This window comes from Pogona vitticeps, chromosome 4 (assembly GCF_051106095.1).
Source record: "Pogona vitticeps strain Pit_001003342236 chromosome 4, PviZW2.1, whole genome shotgun sequence".
Lineage (NCBI taxonomy): Eukaryota > Metazoa > Chordata > Lepidosauria > Squamata > Agamidae > Pogona > Pogona vitticeps.
This window is the reverse complement of record NC_135786.1, coordinates 40,481,168-40,507,409: the sequence shown is the minus strand read 5'-3', so window position 1 is coordinate 40,507,409 and position 26,242 is coordinate 40,481,168. Positions and strand designations below refer to the sequence as shown.

Genomic DNA, 26,242 nt, shown 5'->3' with positions numbered 1-26,242 from the left:
AGATTTTTGCATAAAGTCTGGACTGCTTTATGACATTGTGAAAGTGGTCAAATCACCATAAAACTCTCCACCTCAAAAGTAAATTGCTCAATTCGCTCACATACTTCTCCTTTGGAGAAAACAGCTGGCTAGACAAGAAGTGCAGATCTGAACATGAGCAAGAAGGTGTCTCCTCACATAGATGGTGACACCTACTTGGCATGTGTGTGAAGCATGTCATCATGGTTCAAAACAGGACACACCTATCGGAATACTGAGACAGAGCATGATAGGAAACCAAATACTGTATGCCAAAGTACTTCATCATGATGTTTCTTGCTGGTCAAAAGCCAAAATGGAAAAAAAAAAACCCTGTAGTTTCTAGTAGCAAAACACAGGTGTACATGTGTTTTAAATTTTAAAAGACCCCTATGAAATCATTTACAAGGCTATATATGGTTACATCACCCTTATTTTATCTAGTTTGCTCATATCAAGCAATGAAAGGAAGCCACAACCTTTAATTTGCAATACCTAAGCAGAGCTGTTAATGGTAGGACCTTGTGGAGGCCATTAATTCAAAGATTTCATAAGCTGGGAATAACATCTGGTTTGATCACTTGTTTCACTATAACCCAAACATGTGTTTTTTTTAACCTGCTATAATAGCGAGCCCTATTTTTGAAAGGGGAGTGGAAATCAGTTGTCAAAATGCTGATATTTGAAGCACACCTTGTTTCTCACCTGATTCCTAGAATCAACTTCTGCATTGCATTGTTTCCTGCAACACACAAATGATTAATGTATCCACATAGGAAGCACCTTGTAGATTGTTTCTTCTCCAGTTTCATACAATCACCCCTTAAAGAGACACAGAATAGATTGGGCTTTATTCTCCTGCCATCTGTACTAGCATATAATATGGAAGGAAATTGAGGGTAGCTTAATTTAGCATTTTATTTGAATGACCAGTGCCCTCTTAGCTAGCCTACTTGCCCTCAATGGCCACTGTCTTCTCATGCTTATTAAAGTGACATCTAACTGTGATACTCATTTTCTGTTGTTGGTATGTAGGGAGCTATCATCTTTTCCTTCATATCAGGCAGAAAAATCTCTTGGGACATCCCTGTCACCTGCCATTTCAAGTTTGTACTAGACATGGGCAAACATAAACAAAAAATCACAAAATTCATTTTAAAATCCCTAATTCATCTATTTGTATTCACATGAATCAATGCCTCCAACAAGAATGAATCAATGAAATTTTAGTTATTTTTGATTTGTCAATTTGTTTGGCTATAAAATATCCCCACAAGCACCTAGAGTCAACAAAAGTGCAAGGAAGTTTCCTATGACTCTCCTCTACAATCCTTCCAAGTTTGGTGAAGATTGGTTTTCCCCAAGCTGGCTACTAAAGGGTGCTTTCCTGGAGGGACCCACTTTGTGGGTGTATAAACTGGATTTCTGGAACCCAATCTTCACCAAACTTGGAGGGATTGTAGACAAGGAAATCTTCTCTATGATCTTGGTGTCTCTAGGCGCTTGGGGGAAACTTTCCTTGGGGACTTAATTGTGGTTGTATAACTCAGACATCTAAGACCCAAATCTCACCAAACATGCAGAACATATAGAAGAGAGTTGGGTGAAGTGAATGTGGTGTCTCTGGGTGTTTCAGGGGCCATTTTACACTGTTTTAAAGTAAAAAATGAAATTGACAAATTGATTCATTAATTCATCAGGAAAAAAATAAAGACATAATTCATGATTTATCAACCTTGCCATATCACAAATCAAAACGAATTACCATTTTTCTGATTTGTGTCCATCTCTACTTTGTACCTTTGCACAAATCATTCTTTCAGTACTTTACAGGGTTATGTAGAGATTTTTAAAAAATTCCCTTGTACACTGCCAAAGTTAGCTCATGGACCAACTGAGGTAAAGCACCTTATCCCCAAAACTCAAGGGAAGATATCAACAATTACTACAGGAGAAGGAGAGGATCTTAGAGCCACAAAAACACTAACAAGAACATACAAAATGAAAAAGACTTAATGGTATTCCCTACACTTCCAGTTTTCATACAGAGAACAACGTGTTTTGCCAAACAGTATTTTGCCAAATAGATGTTTAGCGCTGTTGTACAGCAAAACGTTATAGTTAAATCATCATCACAACAGAAACAAAATACGCCTCACCAGTATGGCCAAGACTGTAATCACTCAGAGAAAGCTTGCCTGAAAAGAAAGGTCTTTGCCTGCTTGTGGAAGGTGAGTAAAGATGGGGCCAGTCTAGTGGGAGGGAGTTCCAAAGCCTTGGAATAGCAACAGAAAAGGCCCTCTACTGCGTACCCACCAAGTATATTTGTGAAGTGAATGGCTGCCAAGTGGGTTTTTTTTTAAAAAAAAATGGGTTGTTGTACTTTACTGCATTGAATATGTTTTGGTGTTGCTTATGCTTTTGGTATTGTATTTATATTCAAGAAGAAAGGCAGGTTAAAATAGTTCAAATAAATAAATAAATAAATAAATTCTTATTATCAACCACATTGAAACCACATCAGACTACCTTCGAAAGAAGTCCTACTATAAAACAACCTATTCTCATCTCAACCTATTTTCATCTCATTCTCTACTGTAAAACAACCTATTAAACGGCAGAGTTTTTCTTTTCAAGCTTTGATATCAAGAACCACTGAGGCAAAAGAAGAATAGGGAGGGGCAATGAACAGTTTGGAGGAATCTTGCTCTAAAACAAGAAGTAATTAAATACTTTGCCCAGGGAAAAGAAAGGCCTTTGTTCGCTCTGTCAGGATGTCCTCTCTTATCATTGTGTGCGCTAAAGCTTGTGAGAGCAGCTCATTAATGAACAAGTCCATTTTGTTTCATCTTGGGTCAAAATGCATGGAAAGAATATAGTGTAATTAAAATTCTGTTTTTTCTGTCTCTAGAGATTTGATGCAGCTATCCTGGTTTGTGTTACCAATAGAAATAATCGGCAAAACCCAAACAGAGAATGTATTAATGCCACTATCAAAACAATATATTTGATAGGCTGCTTGCCACTCAACAATATTGTGCTAATTATGGCAACACTGAGTTTTATTACTCAGCAGCAGTGTTTGCAGCGATTAAGAAGATTCATAGATAAACTGACCCCACTATGGAGAGCTCTTTTCAATACAGTGGACCCTCTACTTACGGAATTAATCCGTATTGGAACAGTGGCTGCAAGTCGAAAAGTCTGTAGGTCGAATCTCCATTGACCTACAATGCATTGAAAACCGATTAATCCCATAACCAGCGGTTTTTATTCTATTTTTGTTCCATTTTGGTTTTTTTCTGGTCTGTAAGTCGATTCTCCGGCTGCAAGTCGAATCTAAATTTTGTGGCCAGAGAAGTCTGTAACTCGAAAAGTCTGTAAGGCGAGCCGTCTGTAAGTCGAGGGTCCACTGTATACCAAAAGTTGCTTCTCCTCTAGAGAGAAATTTGGAAGCACTCTCAATATTGTAGTATCTCAGGGTCGTATGAGTCACATACTAGGATTAAGACAAGGATGTAGAGAATTGGTTGTTGTGGGTTTTTCAGGTTCTTTGGCCGTGTTCTGAAGGTGTTCTTCCTGACATTTTGCCAGTCCCTGTGGCTGGCATCTTCAGAGGAGAGAAGGAACTCTGTCCTTGCTCTATAGAGAATTCTTCAAAGGGAGCAGGAAACATACGTTTCGATACTTATTTCTGATTACAGATGTTAAATTTTCTCTGTTTTGATCTTATGAATCACCTGCAATTTTTCCCATGCATTGTATGTTATGTTTTCCCTCTAAAGTTTCCATTGATTTATGCATTCATCTAATACATGCATTTCTTTCTAATTAACTGAAGAATGTTTGTGCATTTGTTTGTTTGTTTGTTTATATACCAGCTTTCTAACAAAAAGGATACTGTACAAGGCAGTTTACAGGTTTAAAAGAAACAATATTAAAAGCTAAAACAATAATTACAATACATGTATAGTATTACAATAAATAAAAAGAATAAAAAATATAATATTAAAACTGTTAATTAAAACAGTAGTAAAAATACATTAAAACTAGCAACAATAAAAAACTCTCTTAGACAGTAAACTCTTTTCTTGCCAAGAATGAAATCAAAAGAGCCATCAAACCAAGAAAACAAAACCAAACTGAAGAGGAAAAACATCCACCCATAAATAAAGTATTTCTGCCATACATCAAAGGAGTCACGGACCACATAGGGAAACTTTTGAAAAAACACAACCTACAAACAGTATTCATATCCACCACAAAAAGACAACAAAAGTTACAGTCAGCAAAGGACAAAAGGGACCCCCTCACCATTGCAGGAATATACCGGATACCTTGCAGTTGTGGACAGGTATATATTGGAACCACAAAACGCAGCATTCACACCAGAATCAAAGAACATGAGAGACACTGCAGACTAAAATAACCAGAAAAATCAGCAGTAGCTGAACATGCCCTAAAACAAGCTGGACATTAAATTCTATTTCAAAACATTGAAGTACTGGACAACACCAGCAATCATTATGTTAGACTGCACAGGGAAGCCATTCATAAACATCAACAGAACTTCAACAAAAAGGAAGAAGACCTAAAATTAAACACGGCCTGGCTCCCAATACTGAAAAATACAGCCTGCAAAAGGTTAATGAGCTCTACCCAGCCACAAGGACCAGGGATCATTGCACAAAAAAAGACCAGCTAATGACACCCATCAATCACAGTGACAGATCATCTCTCCCTCCCCTTATCACAACAAAAACACGCTGATCACCCTATCTTGTGAAAAGGACAAAAGCTGTTCCCACAGCTATAAATACCCAACTATCCAACAAACACCAACAGAGCATGGACATAGTTCCTACTCCAGTCCTCTGAAGATGTCGGCGACATAGACTGGCGAAACGTCAGGAAGAACAGCCTTCAGAACACGGCCAAAGAGCCCAAAAAAACCCACAACTATCTTTTTCTCACTTTGCACATTTTAGCCATTCACATTTTAAAATGTGCACACTTTTTGTGAATACATTTTTTTTCTCCTCAATACCCTACTAGAGTCAAAAATGTGAATTCTCAAGGGCAAAGTGTGGATTGTCTCACAACTCATTTCAAGAATTGGGCAATGGCTATTTTTGCCAAGACTGCTCAACCAAGAAAAACGGTCTTCCAACTCTACTTCCATCTTAGCTATGCAGAGACAAGAGTGTGGATGGTATTGTGTTCTACCAACAAAAGACAGTCTGAGTTCTTGATTATGCTGTTAATCAGTGGCATTTGAATTACATGTAGCTGCAAATGCATTGATGTTAAAAAAAACTTGATCACACTGTGCACAGTGGATCTCACGTTTCCCCCATCCCCAGGGTTCACATCTTGTTCGGAAGTGTGCCATTTAATCTCCTTTAGGCAGGGTCATTTATTTTAGCTCAGGGCTGAGTCATGGTGTAATGCCTGGAAATGACCAATGTGCCCTCTTCTCCTGTCATAAATTGCTCCCTGTCTGATTGCCCTCTGCCACCCTACTCCTTGCCTCCCTGACCCCTTGTTCGCCCTCCCTGGCCAATCCCCCTGCCAGCAAGCCTGCTTGCCTCTCAGCCCCCTTGCTTGCCCTCCCATCCTCCTGCTGTGATCACTCTCGCTCATCTTCCAGTCCCCTTGTGCACCTTCCCTGCTCAATCCTCAATTAAAAGTTTTCTCAAGAGGACAGTGTAGAAATGCAATGCAGAGAGCAATTCGTATATCATGTGACTTTAAATCATAGCAAAAAAACCTCCTATGCATATCCTGGGGTTAATCAGTAATGTAGATAAGCCCTGAGGTGAGTTTTCTTCCAAATGCAAATTTCTGAGGGTGGATTTAGGAGGTCAAGGGATGAGGAGAGGGGTAGAAAGTCCCATATGAGTGGGCTGCCTCTGCATTGTTGGTTTTTTAACCAGAATATTCTAGGCTTTAGAAAAACCACTACTTTCTTCTTTACAAGCGGCATAAAGAAGAATGGAAACAAAACAAAACAGATACCACAAGGCAGAAGCTATTGATAGCCTCCCTTAAGATCCAGATTCATAGGGCGAAATAGATCCAAACCACTTCCGGCTAAGGGGAAGACAAATATATTCTTTATTGGGTGCGGAGAGGGAACAGGCAACTGCTGCTTCCATTGACCAATCTGAAACAACTCAATACTGGCAAAGGAATTGTAACACTCAGTTTGTTAAAGCTGAACCCAAAATATTTTGCCCAGTAATGTTCATAAAGTTGGAGGCGAGGGGAAAAATTGCTTTAAAGGTTGGATTAAGTGTCACATGAATTTCATAAATTTCCATCTGACTTCAAAGGCAAGGTGACTGGCATTTCCTCTCTCTTTAGTCCTTTCTGCTGTCCCAGCTACGTTTCTAAAACAATGCTCATGAGAACAATGCTGAATAGGCTTTTTTTGTTGTTAAGGGGAAAAACTTCAAGAAATAAAACACTCCAAAGCAAGGTAAAACAAAAGTTTTTGAAATCCTTCCTGGGAGTAATTTAATATCTTCTCCCATCTTTGTGGAGGAATGAAATAATTCCCCAAAAGTGGAAGGGGGATATTCAGACCAACAATATATTACAGTACTAGCAATTCTAGTATTTAATGTCCTTTTCTGTTTATGATGAAAATTCAAGCTCTTTCAAATGCATTTATGCTGCTGCAGCTTCTACGCAGACCCTGAGGACAACCCTTAGGGATGATCCTTTTGTTTTTGCACAAAAAACCCAAAACAAAACAGAAGGAACTCTCTTGTGTGTGTATTCCCGAAGGCTCTCTTGTGTGTGTGTGTGTGTGCGCGGTTCTTTTTTCATTGATTCCCAAAACAGCACCTCTAAAGCACAAAAGAGGAGTACCTGAAAGTGTAATGTCTCTTTTGTGTTCCCTCTTTCATGTAACCTTTCTTTCACCTTTGTATGTCAAATCTTTTTTTTTCACTCATTGTTGGTAACCTTTCTTTAACCCTTTATAGATCATTATATCTGATACGTTTTTCATCCAATAGTATTGCAAGAACTATTGCAAAGACATGGCATAACCAATGGGGGCTGTAAGCAACCAATCAAAAAGTCCAGGGGAGGGGGATGTGGAAGCCAATGAGAGTGTCCTTTGTGGTTCTATGGGGTGTGATTATTGTGTGCTGCTGAGCTCCTAGTACCTCTATCTTGGCTTGTCATTGCTGCCTGCCTGAACTTGCATCTTGCATCTTTTCTTTGTTGTGAGTTTTTTCTTGTCTTTTTAGGGGTTCCCCCCTCCCCAATCCTTTGCCAATATGCCTCTTTGGGTTTTTTTTTAAATTCACCCTCTCATTGGGGGGGCATGCCTGCCACTTTGAATTTTGTTTGTGTGTTTCTTTCATTTCTGGGCTCTTCAAATTTTTGGATTATTTTGGCTGCTGATTGGGCATGACCCACCTGCTTGATTTAAGGCAGAGAAGATAAGAAAATGTGCCAAGTGGTAGGAGGGAGAGAAATCACCTCGTATTCTAGTCGTTTTGGTTTCAGGGAGCTCTGTAATTTATTTATTTATTTATTTGCCTTTATTTGCTTCCTTTGTTTCTTGTGTTTTTTTGGGAAACTTTTTAAAAATTTTGCAAATTTCCCCGAGGGGCTGGCTGGTGTTCCTGTTTGATTTTTAAATTATTTTGTTAATTTATGGTGTAATTATTCTGTTAAAGGTGTGCAAAAGAAAGAAATTTGAAAATTTTCACCATTCACATTCCTAACCCTTATAAAATACAGTGGAGTAAACCACGGTAATATTTCTCATTCTGAATCGTTTGTTTCCCTTTTTTTTAACAGTATGTTTGCATGACTCAAGAAAAGTATAGAGGTTATTTTTTTTAAGGTGGTGGTGGTCTGTAGCTTGCTCTTAGAGTAGACATATTTCATGCAATATATCCCAAGTTCAGTTTCTGGCTTCCCTCACTATAAAAATAGCCGGGTAGAAATGATGGTAATAGAACTATACCACAGATCTAGGACAGCTGTTGCCAATCTCTGTGGGCAATATTAGGCTTGACAGCACCCAAATCTGAGTTATTAAAAAGCAGCTTTATAAATGCCGTTCTTCCAATGAAATCATTTCCCTAGATGTGTTAAAACTCCAAAGTTACCTGCCTCATTAAGCACAGAGCCTGAATCACTTTAGAAAAATAATCATGTCGGACACAGAGAGAGGTTTTAGACAGTGAACAGGAATATATTTCACTCCATTTGTGGCAATTAAAAAAAAAACAGGTTGGAAAGTAATAATGGAAGGGACGGTACTTCATCAAAGGGACATTATATTACTCTGTGTAGAGCAATTGAGGAGTATGGGATAGTTGGTCCATTTTCACTAGCTTCTGTGAAGCAGCTTAGCTTAGGAACCAGACCATATTGTTCCTGTTTCCAACTCTGTCCTGCTTTCTCCCCTCCCTCTGTTGCTCAGGATGGGTACCTATCCTGTTTTCTTTTTCATTCTGTGAGTGTGTTAAGAGATAAATATCTGTAATGACAGCAAATCACTAATGTTTTGTTGCATGGCTGCTGAAGATACACAACACATTAATCAGCTGTCATCAAAATCAGGCAGCAAAATGTCATCTCCAACCGTGACACCTTTTCATTGTGTGAAACTGTGGCATAGATGAAGCAATGGTTTTGTTGTGAAAATCTTTATCCTGTTTACAGAAGACTGATTACCAACATCATTGTGTTCAACTCTAAACCCAAAATTGCCAGGCTGGCTAAGGGATTAATTAAAAGGCCAACTTTTTAAAGTTTAATTTGCCACTAAGCAGGGCTTCTTCTACAATGGTCTTTCCTGGAATACAAAGCTTTGACTTCAAAGGCAGGGATGAATCGGAGGGTATTTTGAGAGTAATTATATATGATTATGAAATCTGAAACATCATTACTGCAGAGCGAGTTGGCAAATCTGCCGGCTCACAACAGAGAACTCCATGGGTGCCAACAGTGTGATCTTCTCAGCCGCATGTCCTACTGCTGCCCTGAGGAAACATTATCCATAAATGCAAATTAGCCCCCAACACTGCAGAAGTTGCTGGTCACTTTCTCATTATCGGCAATGTTTTCACATACGTGATTCATGGAGACCATCTTAAAGGCTTCTGTTTCCCATAATACTGTACTAAAAGAGAAGCTGCAAACATAAATAAAAAATCAGGAGAACTTTTTGAAAGTAACCCCCCCATACACTTTGGTTTATAAGAGATTATTCATTATTCATTGCTCGCAGCTCAGGCTGAATGTTAATTGATTCATTCTACTGGCTATTTGTCCAGCTGCACACATTCTTATTTGCAATTATTCTACTTAATTAAGCCCATTCTTCCAATGGGAGGGCATACATCTTGCTACTCAGTATAACCAGCACACCGCCAAAACTGCTTTACAAAGAAAGCAAACAGCAGAAGTAAATGCTGTTCATTAGAACTATAAGAATTAAAAAAAAAAAAAAAAAAACCACACAGTGGGCAGACACTCTATTATTACCAGAGCTTATCATCAATGCTACATATACACATTGCCTTCATCTGAATATGAATTTAGATCTTTGGAATATTCATTTACTTATTTAGGGCATTTCTATGATAAAATCACCTTCAAGGTGGTTTGCAAATAAAAAGCACAAGTTGCAATGACATTTTAAAACACTTAAGACTACAAACCAGCTGCCTTAAAACAGCATCACAACAGAAACCAGAGACAGATCGGCCTACCAACAGCGCAAAGAAGCACAAATAATGTGTGTTGTTATGGGCCATCTAATAGTTTCCAATTTATAGGTAACCCTATGATTTAATGGCCTACAAAAAGTCCCATCATTAACATCCCTTTTCAGGTTTTGTAAACGAAAATCTTTTTCTAAGCAAAAGCATGTCTCTTTGGAAACCATTCACACTTTGTTCAATACTTCCAGGTAGGTGTAAAAGTGGGCTGCAAGCTAAACAGACAAACAAACCTTATCAAACTGATCCTCCTGTTTAGCTCACACTCTCAACATAACACCAGAATTATAACTTCCAGTTGCAGGTGCCTCGGCTTAAAAAGTCAACATGGGCATTACCTGTGGCACACTAACTATATTCTTTGATGTGTGCTGTTATTTGATGCCTATTCTGACTTCTGGCAGCAATTTGCTGCTGAACGTTAGGCCGCTAGTGGAAATATGACATTCTGACCATTGTACCACAGTAATGCATTGATAAGAGAGTTGCTAAGTCTCAAGGACTGCCACGTTTCTGATTTTCCAAGGACGGAGCTGGATCGTAGGACAAATGGCAGTGAAGGAGAAGAATAGTGAGCTACTAAATGGACAGAACCTTTGAATGTCACTAATACAAAACAGAAATATTTGAGCACCAGGACAAGACATAGTGGCTTCTACTTTCTTCAGCTGCTCTGGATTAAAATGAGCTGTAGCAAAAAACAAAAACAAACCAAAGAACAGAGAAAATGAAGGATTCCAAAATGGATGGATGATGTCAGGTGTTTTCTTCTCTGCTGAAATTGTTAAGTTTATAAATCCAGATGTTCTCTCCCCCACCCTACTGCTGCATACAGTGGTATTTCTATTTCTCGCACTGACAAATTGGAAAGAGTATGTGATTCTAAATTGACTTGCCCAACCACTGCTTGCATTAATAGCCAGGTCAAGATGGGGCTGCAAAATCCACACAATCCCCTTGCCCTGTAGTAGTCAGAAATACTTTTTCATGTTAAATGGGAAGGCGTGCAAATGAGGGTGCCAACTCATTCAGCAGAAGATGCTTGCAGCACTCCTGTGATTACAGGCCCTGCCTTTATAAGAGTAGTGTTAAGAGCTTTCAGCTGAATGCATACACACACTCCTTCGCAGATCTTTGCAATAAACCCTCAAGGACCCTGCTGACTTCTGGGTGGGATAGCGACTTGAAATTGGCTACTGAGATCAATTAAACTGCACAATCTGCAGGTGATACTCCTTTTGTAGTCAGGCTTGCCAGTCATGGTACTTTGAAAGGTGACTGGTAAAGAAGCCCTTGGATTCACAAAGATGGGATCCATAATTGCTGGCTGGTGGCTTAAGGTTGACTGTCACAAATACTCTCCTTAGATCAGAGGCTGGAAGGAAAGCAAAGCAAAAGCAAAGCAAAGCGTGCTGCTTATATACCGCCCCATAGCACTTCAAGCACTCTCTGGGAGGTTTACAATTTAATTATGCAGGCTACACATTGCCCCCCCCCCCCCCAGCGAGCTGGGTACTCATTCTACTGACCTCGTAAGGATAGAAGGCTGAGTCAACCTTGAGCCGGCTACCTGGGATTTGAACCCCAGGTCATGAGCACAATTTTAGCTGCAGTACAGCGGTTTAACCACTGCGCCACGAGGCACAGGAAGCTGTCACAGGAGGCTTGCTGGTCACATTTGCAAGAAAATGTTGTTTGATGCTTTAACAATCACAAAAACATGCAGTTTTCATGGAAAGGAAATGCTTCTGATTCCCGAAGAGCAAAATATCTTGCCATTCTTAACTGCAATCAAATTTTAGAAAACTGTTTGTACAAGGAAGCAATTCTGCAACTGCACAGCACCACTCAAAGGCATTTTTCCAATGGTGACAAAGAAGACAGTGCATCTTCTTATAAATAAAATCATTCTTCAACACCGATAATGGGTCTACATTCTCCTGCACACCTGAAAGCACCAGGCTTGCTTAAGCAATGCTGCACTCTCTCCTCCATCACCTCACAGCTACCTCCCAGCATTTGCTGTCCAAGACAACCCTGTCATTTACTCGACCCATTTGGTCTTGCAACTGTGAGGGGGATAGAGCACAAGAGTGCTAGTGGAAGGGCCTGGCAATGGGAACAAAAGCAGTGGTTGGAGGGAAGCCTAGTGGATTTGTAATGAAGTGATAGCAACTCAATGGATGAGCAGCAAGAAGCAACCAGTCAAACTTCTGGGAGCCGGGCAACCTGCGTTGAGAGGCTGGAAGAGGAGAGTGGCCAGCTGATGCAGTCAATCGAGTGGTACCGTGAAAAAGCCATATCAGAACCAAGTAAGTTACAGTGCGTTATGATCCGACTGAAACAAGAGGAATATAAATCTTAGTTTGTGTACAAAAATACGTTTCTATATCCATTTCTGTCCAATCTCTTGTTAAGCCCTAGATTTCCCCCCTTTCTGTTGCTCTCACTTTGTCTTGACATATCCTGATGTCATCCATGCAGGCAAACAATTAAAGGTGCACCTCAAAGCAACAAATGAAACAAAAAGGGGAAAGGGGAAAGGTAGATGAAACATTTTTTTCTTTCTCACAGCATCCACAGGGCACAATTTGTACAGTTTAGCACTTCCCCTAATAAAATTCCTTATGACAAGATGTAAAACACATTCATCTTACAGCATGATGTAAAATGGATTTATCAGCCTGTGAGCTTCTGTTTTCCTTTAAATGGTAGCAGCGGAGTATTTGTGTAGATTTGCACAAGAAAAGAAAAAGATTTTAGTCCTAGGATCAGCCTCTTCTGCACCACAAACCTGTGTGATCTGTAAAAAGGCTTACTTTTTGTTTTGTTTTTGTTGAAACATACAAAAAGACAGTTATGAACCCAGTGCTGTCAGTGTTTGGAAACCTGTTACTCAAACTAGAGGCATCAGACAGGGGAACAAGGGTATTTTAAATGATGAGATAAAATATGGGTTTGCTTCTTTCATCATCTGCCTTTTGTGTACTGCTTCTGCTTCTTGCTTATGCAACAGGATGGGTGGGTGGGTGGCAAGATGGGCTTGATCATAGCAAAGACAGGACTATGTGACTTTTAGCTGCTTTAAGTAGTCACAATTCTATACCTTCATTCAATAAGCAGATTTATCAGAGGAGAGTTGGACAGACTAGTATTTAGATTTTTGTGGGTCCATATGCCCTCTGTCAGCTGACAGCTATGCATCCAGACTATTTTCTTGAAATAAACATGGTCCATAAGCTAATAGTTTACTAGTTGATTCCTATGGGTATGCATGCTATTGTACAGTCCATTTCTATTGTCATCTTCCTTTTTTCCCACTTCTAAGTCCAGTCCGTGTTGTTTCCATGCCAATATTCTCTAACAGTGAAAAAACCAACTATGTTTTCTGTCTATGTAGATCAGCATTTCAAGAAAATCTGCATTTTGTGCACATTTTCCAATATTGGGACTTACACACATCTTCTCATGGATTGAAATGTTTTTGCATGTGTTTCTTAAATGTGTTTATTTTTCTATGGTATCTTTTGAAATGTGTGCATCTTATTAGATTTATATTTTGAAAGTTCTAAAACGTTGATTTCTGGGCACCTAAGGCATTTGGTCTGGGCCCACTTCCAGATAATTACCTTAACCCCAACAGTTTGGGTTCGTGTCACATACCTAATTTTATGTCTGTGAAAAAAATTACTCTATTGTCTATCTGTACATGAAGCCACAACTGTAAATTCAAATGGGAGTCAAACGTATTCTATTATGCAACAAATATATAAAATTAAAATAAATGGTAGAAGTACTTAGCAGCTGGAATTAGCTGCATGGAGCATCTGCCTTCTCTACACTCAAGTAACTTCTGGCAAGAAAGAGATTTTGAGGCACAGATGGAAATTTTGGATTGTTGATGAGCTGATGTGCACTGGGGAAATTAGCAAACAGGTGGCATTTGGATGACACTTCTAGTCCAACATATGGAGACTATCACAGCCTATTAGCATTTCAGCCAGCATCTCCCATATATCCTGCAGAAAGCACCTGGCATATCCAAGATAGTATTCGTCATGCAAACTGAGTGTCAAAGACTTGAAACACTTGTTTTTTCCTAATGGACTTTTGAAAGAGGTAGGGCCGTGTCTTTAGACCAGTTTTCTTTCAAAGATAAGGAAATGGATATTGGCAATGGCATTTTGTAATTATGTGTGGTTGGTCAAGAAAAATAACCCAGGTGTTAGTCAATCATGTGTTATTTCATGCAGAAGCCACTGGCAATGGTGCGGCTAAAAATATTGTAAATAAAATAAATAAAATAAATTCTTTACTTGCAATGGCTGCAACTCATGTAGGGCTCATTTAAAACACATGATCAGTTTTGCTAAGCAGCATTTTGAAGGTTGCACATTTCATTTACAGTGGTGCCTCCCTTAATGATTGCCTCGTTAAACGACAAAACCGCTATACAATGACTGTTTTGCAATGTTTTTGCAATCGCTTTTGCGATCACAAAATGATGTTTTACTAGGCAAAATCCGCTTTGTGACGATCGGTTCCCTGCTTCGGGAACTGATTCTTCACATTACGACGTTTTTAAAACAGCTGATCGGCAGCTTCAGAATGGCCGCCCACTGTGTAAAATGGCTCCCCACTGTGTTTTTGGATGGATTCCTCAATTTACAGGCACCGAAAATGGCTGCCCCTATGGAGGATCTTTGCTGGACGGTGAGGTTTCAGCCCATTGGAGTGCATTGAAAGGGTTTTCAATGCGTTTCAATGGGATTTTTTATTTCGTTTAACGAGAATTTCGCTCTACAGCAATTTTGCTGGAACGAATTATCCTCGTTAAGCGAGGCACCACTGTATATACTTTCATTCATATGAGCATTTAGAGAGATTCATGTTATCATCTTATTCCTGCTTTCATAACTACTTCTTCTGTATACAAAGCATAGTTATTCTTCTGTTCTCTGTTCACAACATGATCTTAGCAATTTGCATCCAATATCCCTTTCAAAGTTAGAGTAACAATGAGTCAATAACTCAATAACCAACATTTTAACATAAAGGTTTAAATATTATATATCCTGTACAAAATTAATTTGCATGGCAAATTTGGCACAGGGATAATTTGATGGAATCAGTGGTGGTGACTTATAGGGTAATGTACAAAGGGGGGTTCAGAGTAGATCTCATTAAATTCTCAATTAGGCTTTGAGCAAAGCCAGAACTACTGTTCTTCCCAAATAGTGTTGGGAGTGCTATAATTTGCTACAATTACCCATCCCTACATACTTCTGGAAAAATAATCTATTATTCCTTTATATTTGATGCATACTATACAGAAGATCCCTAGTGCTGCTAATCAAATGTCACTGTGCAGCTATTCCACCCTTTCTTCCTTCTAAATGGAAGACCACAATGTCTGGATATCCTCCACAATAAAATCCAACAAATGCAACAGGTGACTCCACAAAGCTTCATCTGGGAAATCTTATTGTCATTACTTGGCTTTACGCTCAGTTCCTTTAACTTATCGCCTATTAATAGCATCATCACAAATCTGATGACCAAATGACCAAATTTGACCTATCATCATGTTAAGAATCATGTTAAAGATATGTTTTCTCTCTAGGCATGCAAATCTTTCTTAAACTAGAGAAGTAAAACAGGCAAACAAGATTGTGCTGATCTTCCAATGGCCCATTGCAAAAGAAAAGCAAGTCGATTTGCACATCAAGGCAAGCTCATGTTAGAATGACCAAGACAGCCTTTTACCTGCCACTGCTAATGATTTGTTAGTTGTAATATCTAGTCTGACCCCGTAAGGGTATTCTGTGGTTTACTGCAATCACCTATGAGATGAAGTCAGGAAAAATGAAGGCTAGGGAAGTAATGTGGCAAGCAGGATTTTGAAAGCTAAGTATTTGCACAGTGAACAAATAATTGTACACTGTGCAAATGGGGAGGGGTGTCTAACCATCTAAATGGCTTTACTCCATTATGTTTTTAAAAATTATCTGATATCAAGTCATTTCCAACTTATGGTGATCCTTATGAGGGTCTTCTAGATATAAAGGGCTCAGAAGTAGTTTATCAAAGTCTCCTTCTGGTGGTGTTCTGGGACGGTGCAGTTTGCCCAAGGCTGAATAGTCAATATCCTGATCCCTGGCTTCACAGCCAGGTTCCTCCACCTACTGGACCATCCAGCCTCTTCAGGCTCTACACAAATTAAAATAAAAACAAAGATGGGGTGGCTTGAGGAATACCTTGGACGTTCTGGATCCCAGCCTTGCTTGTTTCCCTGACATGATCCCAGAACAGAAAAGGCCAAAGTACATGCTTTTCCGACAGGAATGTAAGATATGGAGAAGATATGAAGGGAGAAGAGAAGATATGAAGGGAGGAGGGAAGAAACAAGCCATCTTTCTGTCCTTATTGGCATGATCTTGGGGCCCAGCAGAGTTTACGGAGGCCCATTTCCTGGTTATGCACTCTCCTTTCTCACCAGTAGTATTATTAAATATTCTATAAGCACTTTCGGTCAAAATAAGTATTTCTAAATGTATTCTGATTCAAATAACAAAATTTAAAAGTGTATTTTACATCTTTAAACTACCAAGAACTGCATTAAACCTGTGAGGTGAACTCTTCCCTGACATGAACTGAGGCATCTAGTTGCATATGTCATTTCCCTTAACTGCCCTTATGATCCCATAACACTGGATAACAGCCGGGGGAAAAGTCAAAGGAGCTTTACATAAAATGTCTCCAGGTAACAGGCAGTTATTAGACAGGTGTGAGGGCTGAGTGTATAGTAATGACTCCTTCACTGTGCCCCTAAAATAATGTAAAGATTAAACTTAATCTTCTGTACATTACTGTGTATGAGATGCTTACTTTTCCCCAGAATACTTCCCTAGCACTTGCAATTGCTATCCGTTAAAATTGATGAATCCTTTTTTAGATTCAATTCTTTAGCCACTATGGAAAGATTTGGCCTACTAGAATAAAGACTGCATTTTCACACGTTTCTACATTTGTTAAACAGCCCTCAGATCAAGTATCCTAAACTCATAAAACATGCAAACTGTTGTATATGCTTTCTGTCCAGGATTTAGTCTCACAAGCAACCTGAAAATATTATATTGCATATAATTTATGTAACTGGTAAATACTGTCTGAAAACTGACAAAATGCACACAAACATTCTTGTAAAGGTTGTTGTTTTCTTCTTTGTGTTAGTTACTAGCTGCCCCCTGCTCACAATAATCTGATATTCTGACAAAATAAAATCTACCATAGTTGTAAACAATAGGAGCAAGTAATCCATGCTGTCCATGAACCTGAAGCAGAAGTATCTGAAGAATCGCCAACACAAAGAGGACGTTTTGTGAAAATGTGCTTTGTGTGTATCAACCTAGATTCTCAATAGCTTTCCATTTTAAAAGTGGGTTCTTCAAAACTCATCAGTTATTAGAATTTCCAAGTACACTTTCCCTATTATTTCCTTCCTCACTGAGAAGGCTCTACTGTCTCTCAAGGCTCTTTTATCGTTAACTAATGATGGGTGAATCACCCCTCTTATGACTCAGAGTCAGGGTCAAGTTTCTAAAATCAGTGGTATACATTTGGATGAGAGCTTTTCTATGCAAATCACTAATATGCATTTGGGAAATGCCATGTGACACACTTTTTTCTGCCTCCTTTACTGTGATATCATGTGTCATTGATAGGATTGTCAGGTCTCAGGGTGCCAGATGAAAAGTCAGGAAATTGCTATGCTTCTCTGGGTCTCCAGAAAGTGAGACAAATCTCATTGCTGAATGAGGTGGAAAGCCAAATTTTTCTACATGAGGTACAGTATATTGAAAGCCCCATAGGAGGTGTCTTTAAAGAAAGATCACAAACTCTTCTCTGTTCCTTCCCAGTTGGTGCCACAGCTCACTAGATCACAACATAAGTTTTTGTTAAGTACACTATGCTTGCTTATTTCCCAAATGTTGACATCACAAAGACTCTCTCTTGGTTAGCGGCCCTGAACTCTCATCAAATGAGAAGCTGCTGACCTCCTCTATGGTATCTACACGGTTTCTGAAGATCAACACAGAGTCACAGATAGCAGTGGTAGCTTTAAATGAACAGGTGATGATAGCAGCAGCACCTAGGGTTGCCTCTTATTCTTTAATTTTTATTAGTTGCATTTATATCACCTTTTTGCTCCAATAAGCTCAAGCTCATACAAATGGCACTCCGTGTGTTTATCTTCTCAACAGCCCTTTGATTTGGGTTAGGCTGAGAGAGTGGCTGGCTCACAGTCACCCAGTGAATTTCATGAGTGAATGATCTCCCAAGTCCCAGCCCAACACTGTAACTGTTATACTATACTGCCTCACCTATGAGCTTTTGTTATTCACCACGTCCACAAGGGTGATATAAAACAGACGTTTTAAACTGAAGTGACTTAGTCATGATAATCATACAGACCCTTCTTCCCTGCACAGAAAAGAGAAGTGGACTCATATTAAAATTTAAAGCTCATCACAGAATATTAAAAGTTCAGAAGCTCAGTGTCAGGGTTCATTACACACATTGAAATTACAGAGAGCCTACTACCAAATAGTTGTGTGTTTTGGTAGCATTACTGATCCTAAGCCATTGCCTCTGTACTTAAGAAAAGATATTTTGAACTACACGTTCAAGATTCTTACAAGCCTGAAAATCCATAAATTCTTCTGTGAACAATTGTGCCCATGCTTATTTAGCATTTCTTTGTTGTGTACTACTCCAAACCAATCTCCTGTTTCCTGAGAAACAGACCATCTGGTCTTGAGCAAAAGTTTTGTGCAAGCCTTTTGAGATCTCAACAGCTCTCTAAACAATTACCCATTTTGCTTAGGGCACAGCAAGGAATTAAGTTTCCTCTTTTTCTTATTACACAGAGTCTGCACTACCTATGCTATAAGACAAGGTACTTCTTAAAACTGGGGAGGGTATTGAGTACAAGTAAGAAACCCAGGTGGCAACATGCAAGTTTAAAATGAACCCTCCTGGCAGTCACAGTGCCTTGTTTCTGAAAAGTTTAGATTGTTACCAGCATGTGTCTGCTTCTTTTCTCTTATGTCCACTTCTCATTTAGTACTTCATTTAAGATTAATACATTTTATGAAAAAGTAATGTGTAAAGGATGTACAGAGTAACCTTCTGAAGGATGGACAGGGTAACCAAAGGATACTGCTGAACACAAGCATGCTTTGGAAAGTACCTGTGCCTCTTAATACATTTTTAAAGAGACAGAACACTGCTTTATTTCTCAAAAAGACTGGAGGAGAATCTTGAATTTAGTTTTGAGTCATATGCCTTAAGCTAAACCATTGGGGAGCAAAGTGCATGAACCAGTGAAGGGGAAAAAAACCCATTGTTTCCAAGCCATAGTTTAATTATTACACAGGTCAAGGCATTTTGAAATTTTCATTAGTCTAGCTTGTTCCTGACAAATGCCACCAGAATCCTTCCAGAATGCTAGGCCTCAGATTCTAATACATTGCATTGGATTCTAATATATTCTGAAGAAGTCCTGGCCAGTGAGCTCTCCACATGTTTTTAAAATGAAACTTCTATAAATGTTTAATTATTTTTCAGAAGAGGTAGCTGTGTTGGTCTGTGCTGGAATATCAGCAAAGCAAAGCAAAATAAAAAATAAAGAGAAAAAGTTGTGGCACCTTAAAGATTAATTGCTATATTTTCATGTGAACTTTCATGGACAAGTCCAATTCCTCAGTCAGAATGCAGAATACTACAGAATATTTTTCAGAATTCAGAATACTGCATACAAAGCTGTTATTATTTTTAAGAATTTTGATGAGTATCAAAAGTATTATATGAAATATTACACAAGTATCTAAAGTACCAAAATGCTCATATCATACAACTGTCTAAAGTACTAAGTATTATACGAAAAGACTAAAAATAACAATTAATGTCCATAGATGCTAGAGACAAATCAGACTACATTCAATCTGTGTCAGTTTCACATATAGTCCAGTCATTGGTCAAAATCCTATTGCATGGCTATGCCTAAGGAAGGCAAACTGTGTATCTTGCAGCAGATTTCCACTGCAAATTACAGAGTTCCCACTTGGATTTGCAGATGTGCACCAATATGGTGTCTTGGCTTGGCACACACCCCAAAATCCAAGCAGGGACGTCTCAACTGTCAGTAAGAAGAACTGTGAGTTATGCAATTGGCTTTCTGCAGGCATAACTACACAATTGGATTTTGTCTATTAAGTCTATTCTATCTAATCTGCACGTCCAACAGGCATTTTGTACTGAAAGTGTTCCCCACAATACCAGCTCATTGCACATTATTAACTAAGGTCACTGGAATGTAATCAAATTGATGGTGACTCCTCAAATGATAATGTCCACATATTGAAAGGCCTTCCTGTGTGTGTTGTCTGTGACATGGTACTTCTGGATTGATGCAAAAACTAAAATCGCTTTTACTTGTTTTTGACATATAGAAGTGGACATTCAAATAAGTGCAGCATTCCCCTAAGTAACAAACTAAATGTGCTGAATATTCTCCTCCTCCACAGCTATGAAAAATTCAGGAATGCTGCCCTCTGTTGCATTTTGTCGACTTTCTAACCAGAAAGTGGGCAAAGGATGTAGATATAACATCTCAGTAGCAGATGCATTAATAAATAAACTGTTCTTTTTCCAACATATTACAAAGACATTAGAAGGCTACCAGTGAGTTAGTACTCTCTTTGTAACCTCTAGGAAATTTCGTTGGTAGACTAAAACTTGCACAAAGTGTGACCAATTTCTGGGAACTTGGAAGCTGGTTTCTAGTGAGAAATTTGATGACTACATGAAAGAACTTGGTGTGGGCTTTGCCACTAGGAAGATCGCTGGTGTTGCCAAGCCCAATGTAAGCATCAGCTGCAATGGAGGTAATTTCACTATCAAAACAGAGAGGAGTCTCAAGAACACAGAAATTTCTTCCAGACTGGAGGAAGAGTTTGATGAAACTACAACCGATGCCAGAAAAGTAAAGAATTTTGTGACCCTAGACAATGGCACACTTAATCATGTGCAGAGGTGGGATGGCAAAGAGACCACAATAAAAAGAAAAGTAGAAGATGGAAAGCTGATTGTGCAATGTGTTATGAACAATGTTGTCTCTACTAGAATCTATGAGAAAGCATGAAAATGTCTTTCTGTGAAGTGAATTGGACTCCGAAGCAGAGGCTGCAGCTTGCTTCAAGGAGTGAAGTGAAGACAATGGTTTTCTTTAGAGAACTGAATTGTTGAGAAACTAGCTCCACAGCATCCTTATATCTAATCTAAAACATTGCGGTTATTCAATAAAAATCCTTATCTCAAGAGAGAAGTTAGAAGAAGAAGAAGAAGAAGAAGAAGAAGAAGAAGAAGAAGAAGAAGAAGAAGAAGAAGAAGAAGAAGAAGAAGAAGAAGAAGAAGAAGAAGAAGAAGAAGAAGAAGAAGAAGAAGGCGGCCACCAGTCATAAGCAATTTGAGAGAAATGTTTCTTTGCAGTACATTTGATTGATCAGGAAACAGGAAAGCTCAATGTCTTCCACTGTAATGACACCTTTGTTGGCATGTACATAGAAAACTTTGATTTAACCTGGAAACAAATTAGAAGCATACTTCTTACATCACTTTAAGCACTTCTTGTAGTGCTTATTTCAGAGAGCATCAGGTTATGAAATTAGGCTACTTAAGTAACATAATACATAAAGGAAGAAAAAGAAAAGAAAAAATGATGCATCACTGGTCTGTGAAATCCAGTGGAGCAGGATGATGATGGTAGAGACATTCTAGTTCAAAATTCATGAAGAACACCAACTTCAGTGACTTTTGACAAAGCAAGCATGTCAAAGCATTTCATTTTCATGTTCCAAAGACCTCCGGAGGCAGTAAGTCATCAACAACAGTATAAGCCATTGTTGCTACATGTTCTTACACATTTCCCTCTGGGTCATCCAGGACTGTGCTTAGTCAGAGACGTCGCTGTTAATTGCATCTGTATGAGAAGTTTGCTAGATGTGCTATTGATTTAAACCAATAAGTTTCTGCTTATGTATCATATGACCTTAAGCTACTGTTACAAAACAATGAGTAAGCTAGAGACAGCATCTGATATAACACATCTTTATCTTGTTAATCTTTACCCTGATTTTCTGGGTAAGACAGAAGAGGTGCAATTTCCACAGCCAGTTAATGTAAATAGTAGCATATATACTGTAATATTATAGTTATGTGGGTTAGATGGAAACAATTTTTTCACCCCAGGAAATCAAAATGTGATCATTTCAACACCATTCACTGTTAAATATGGAGCGGGGGAAAGGGAATTTAAAAAGGCAACAAAAATGTGCAAAATAAGCAATCAGATTTGATGTCCAGTCACTAAAACATTTGCATCTTTTGCACAAACCTCCCTGATCACTATTGTTACCTCGGTTCTTAGTCTTACTTCATCTAATCACTTGACAACCCTCACCAGACCATTGCCTCCCACAGTCTTCTGTCTCATCTTATTCTTGACTGTTTTTGAAACAGTTTTGAACAGTTCAGTAACTCTCACTCCAACCCTGAAGTAAATGGAGTGGGAGGAGAGAGCTTCCGCTTTTCGTTGCATACTCCTGCCTACTTTTCACTATGCCTTTTGTCAGAAATGAATAGAGCAGCAAGCCAACTAAACTATCTGTCTATTCCTATTCAGTCACTGGAAACACACCAGCACCTGAGGGGGCTCCTTGCCAGTAGCCAACCTTTTGTGTGTCTGCTCTTTAGAAAACAAGCAAAAATATCCCCTGTAGCACAATGTAAAAGGAAATATTTCCAAGAGGGCATACAGCTGGTTTAGGGACAGGGGTAGCCTGACCTGTTATAATGGGGGGATTAATAATTCATCAAACAAAGCAAGATAAGGTTTGGGTCCTGGTGTGGTCTCGGATTGCTTTGACACTCAGAAATCACAGCTGAAGAGTCCTATGTGGCTAATGAGGGTCCAAAGAAGCTATACTAGCACAGAGTTGCTGCTAAAAATACAGATGTTGTGAAGTGTGTCATCTAAAATAGTGGTCTATTTTATTTTAGCTTCCTCTTTATTGTTCTTATCTCACACAAAACCTCTGTGGCTGACAACAAAGAAAATCTGCATGAAAAATTTCACCTCTCTCTCTCTCCTTAAGAGTTTGTTCTACTTTAGCTTTCTCAAACAAATGCAAGTGCCATTAGCAGTTGGGGAGAGGGATGGAGTCCGCCTGAACTCTCACCTTTTGAGACAAACGGTCAAGTGTGTTACACATTTCATCTTGGGAATAGAAAGCCAGGCAACCTTTAATAAACACCTTATATTCACCAGTTTAACTTGGGAGTCTCCACAGGTGGAAAGTAACAATTATTATCCTCCTTCTACGTGATAAGTGCAGAATAATTACATGCCTACATGATTCACAAATGGAGACAATTCCAATAGCTATGACTAACTGTATATAATTGGACCCCTGAGTCTGTAAGAAAAGCGTTGGGCTTGGGGTTTTATGGCACCTACAGTTTCTAACATCGATCTTCCCATGCTTCTTTGTTTCCTTTAACACAGGGCTTTTGCCTAACATTTGTTATCTTGGTTTGAGGATAAACCTTGCTTCTGACAACTTAAATCTATTTTCACTACCATTGTTGTAACACAACGCCAGGCAAGGAGTCTGTGCTATTTTTTAATGAGTTATACTGATATATATTTTGGGAAATATGTATATTCATTTCTTAATAAAAGAGATGGAAAATTTGAGGTTCTTCCTTTACATCTCCCAAAATAGAGTGTAATGTTGTGGGAGCTGGATTTTTTTAAGTAGTCTTTTCCATCTCTGACATATACACTACAGGTTCCTAAGCAGCGATAGGCAAAATAATTGTGTATTTTTAATGTTTCAGTGAAACATTTCAACAGGATAGAAATTTCTTTTTTAGAAGAGTGTATATCCACTATTTTCCCTCCTCAGTCTTACTCAGCACCCTTGTTTTACCTGAATACTTATTCACTTCCCTTAATTTGTCAGCTTTCCTGTGAAGCTTTCCTGGCCCCATCACCTGTCCTCAATCACCAAGGTTTAAGGTGGGATCCAGACAATGATGTCTTTTCACTCTTCCTTCCATCTTTTTTCTTAATGCAGAAAAGCTTTTCGGGAAAAAAAGATAGTTATGCAATGCCTTCTAGCTATCAGCACTTGGAACAATTGTCTGGATGCATCCTTAGATAGAAGGGTGACCCCTCCAAAACAGGAGTTTAAGAAAATTATGTCACCACATTATGCATGATGTGCAAATGGCACTGTGTGTCAGGAAGGGGGCTTCAGGCCACATCCATTATCTTTTTGAATAAGTATGAGGGGGTCCTGAGACTTTGGAGACTAACCAGCTTTATGCAGGGGTATGCATGCACACATTTGCACTGTTTAGGGGAAGTAGAAAAGTGTGGGGTTAGCCCGTGAATGCATATTTCTCACACATATTAATTTATTTATTTATTTATTTTATTTATATCCCGTCTATCTGGTCGGTTAAGAACACTCTTGAATGTGCAAGGGGAGTGATCTCTATCTGTAATCACAACAAATCTGATATCACTATACGCTGAAGTCATGGGAGTCAAAGGGCAATGGAGGGCAAAGAAGAGCAAGAAGAAGTGACCTCTATTTAACCAAAATATCATCTTCATAATCATCTTAGAATTGCAAAGCTGAAAAGGAACCTATGAATCATCGAGTGCAGCCCCTGTCAAGGAAGCACTGCCAGGAACTGAACTCCCAACCTCTGACTCCACAGCCAGAGACCTAAACCGCTGAGTTATCCTGCAGTTTGATATAAGAAAACATTTTCCCAGGGGTTTCAGCTTAATTGTAACATGCAGTAGACTCTTCTTCCTAATTTTAAAATACACAACATTGATACAGTATTCCTTTGGACTTTCTCACACTATGGCTAAAGTTCTGTTCACAGTGTATGCCAAATTGCAACTTTTGGTCCATTCGTCCCTGGTAAATAAAGTGCCTCAGCTGTGATTCTCAGGGATATATGGGCATGCTGGCCTGGTGCATGCACACGCACACACATGTGAGTGAATGAGCGTGCACACATACACACACACACACACACACACACAGAGAGAGAGAATTGTGGTGGGACAGTTTGTTTACCAGGGAGGAATAGAGTGGAGGTTATTACTTGGTTTGCAATATGAACAGAATTTCAGCCTAAGGATAGTGTTTTTTTGTAATCTTGCAGTTCATATCTGATGGGTGCTTTTGCCTATACTGATGCAGTTTGTCCTGATGGTGCACCTATTGGGTTTCTTTTGTCATACAGAACCTAAAATTTAAAGAAGGGGGTGGTCAGGAAAAAGTTCAGTTCAAAGCTATTTGGGTTCTGCTGCTTTCCAAGGCAGTGGTGTGGTCTCCCCCCCCCCAACCTACAGCATGCCACACTGTGACTAGTCAGTTGCCTGTCTTAATGTGTTTATATAAACTCTGTATCAGATCATGACTAAGAAGGAAAGCATAGGATAAGAAAGAAAAAGGCACTCTCAGATTTACTGGAGAAAAATGCTTCAGGCCAAAACCTAGTCAAATAAAAAGACAGCCCATCCAGAAGGATAAAATAAATCATTTATCAACTTGGCTGCAGAAACTAGAAAGGGGAGAGGAGTCACGATTCATGTGTCAATCATTGGACTTCAAATCCATTTAAATCCCACGAAATATAAAGTTGTTCTTAGTGTGGTGAAGGTAATGGTTTTCAACTTATTCCTTACTTTTCTGGCCATGTTAGGCCCTCCAGCATGCACATAACACACCACTGATTTCACAATGTCTGAAAAACTAATGCCATGCAGAATATGGACCCAGAGCAAAAAATTAAGATTAAACAAAGATATTCCTTTTGTTGTCACAACCCAGCGCACTGTGTCTTGAACACCTAATCTTTGAGCATTGTACAAAGTTCAAAACTTGGAAATATTTCTGTATTGGACCATGACTCTAAAAATGGTGATTGGCTATCCTGGCTGGGGAATTCTGTTAGGAAAAAAAAATTGTCTGAGCTAGAGACCTTTTTGCTAGATGGTGGTCACAGGAAAACCTTTGCAGTCAGCCCTGAACTTCAGCAATGAACTAGCCATTATCAGAAAATATGCACAGGCTGAAAAGTTGGTCTCTAAGCCAATGGTTCCCAACTTTGGGTCCCCAAATGTTCTTAGACTACAACTCTCAAAAGCCTTCACCACTAGCTATGCTGGCAAGGATTTCTGGGAGATGTAGTCCAATAACACGTGGGAAACCAAGGTTGGGAAGCACTGCTAAACAGGACACTAGGTTAACCTCTAAACAGAGCACTCCTAAGGAAGAAAATAGAAAGATTAGGAAAGTCCATCATCACTATGCCGT

At 39.1% G+C, this 26,242-nt stretch overlaps 1 protein-coding gene and 1 pseudogene across 2 annotated transcripts in view; one reads left to right on the top strand and one right to left on the bottom strand.

Annotated features, from left to right (window-relative positions):
- SYT6 (synaptotagmin 6) overlaps positions 1-26,242 on the bottom strand; it is a 165,260-nt gene that overhangs the window by 99,724 nt on the left and 39,294 nt on the right. The gene's annotated exons all lie outside the window — the stretch shown is intronic.
- Positions 11,953-21,211, top strand: LOC110072313 (fatty acid-binding protein, adipocyte pseudogene; annotated as a pseudogene). Its single transcript, XR_013544244.1, has 3 exons — positions 11,953-12,085; positions 17,498-17,619; positions 20,566-21,211. The product of XR_013544244.1 is annotated as a fatty acid-binding protein, adipocyte pseudogene (transcript).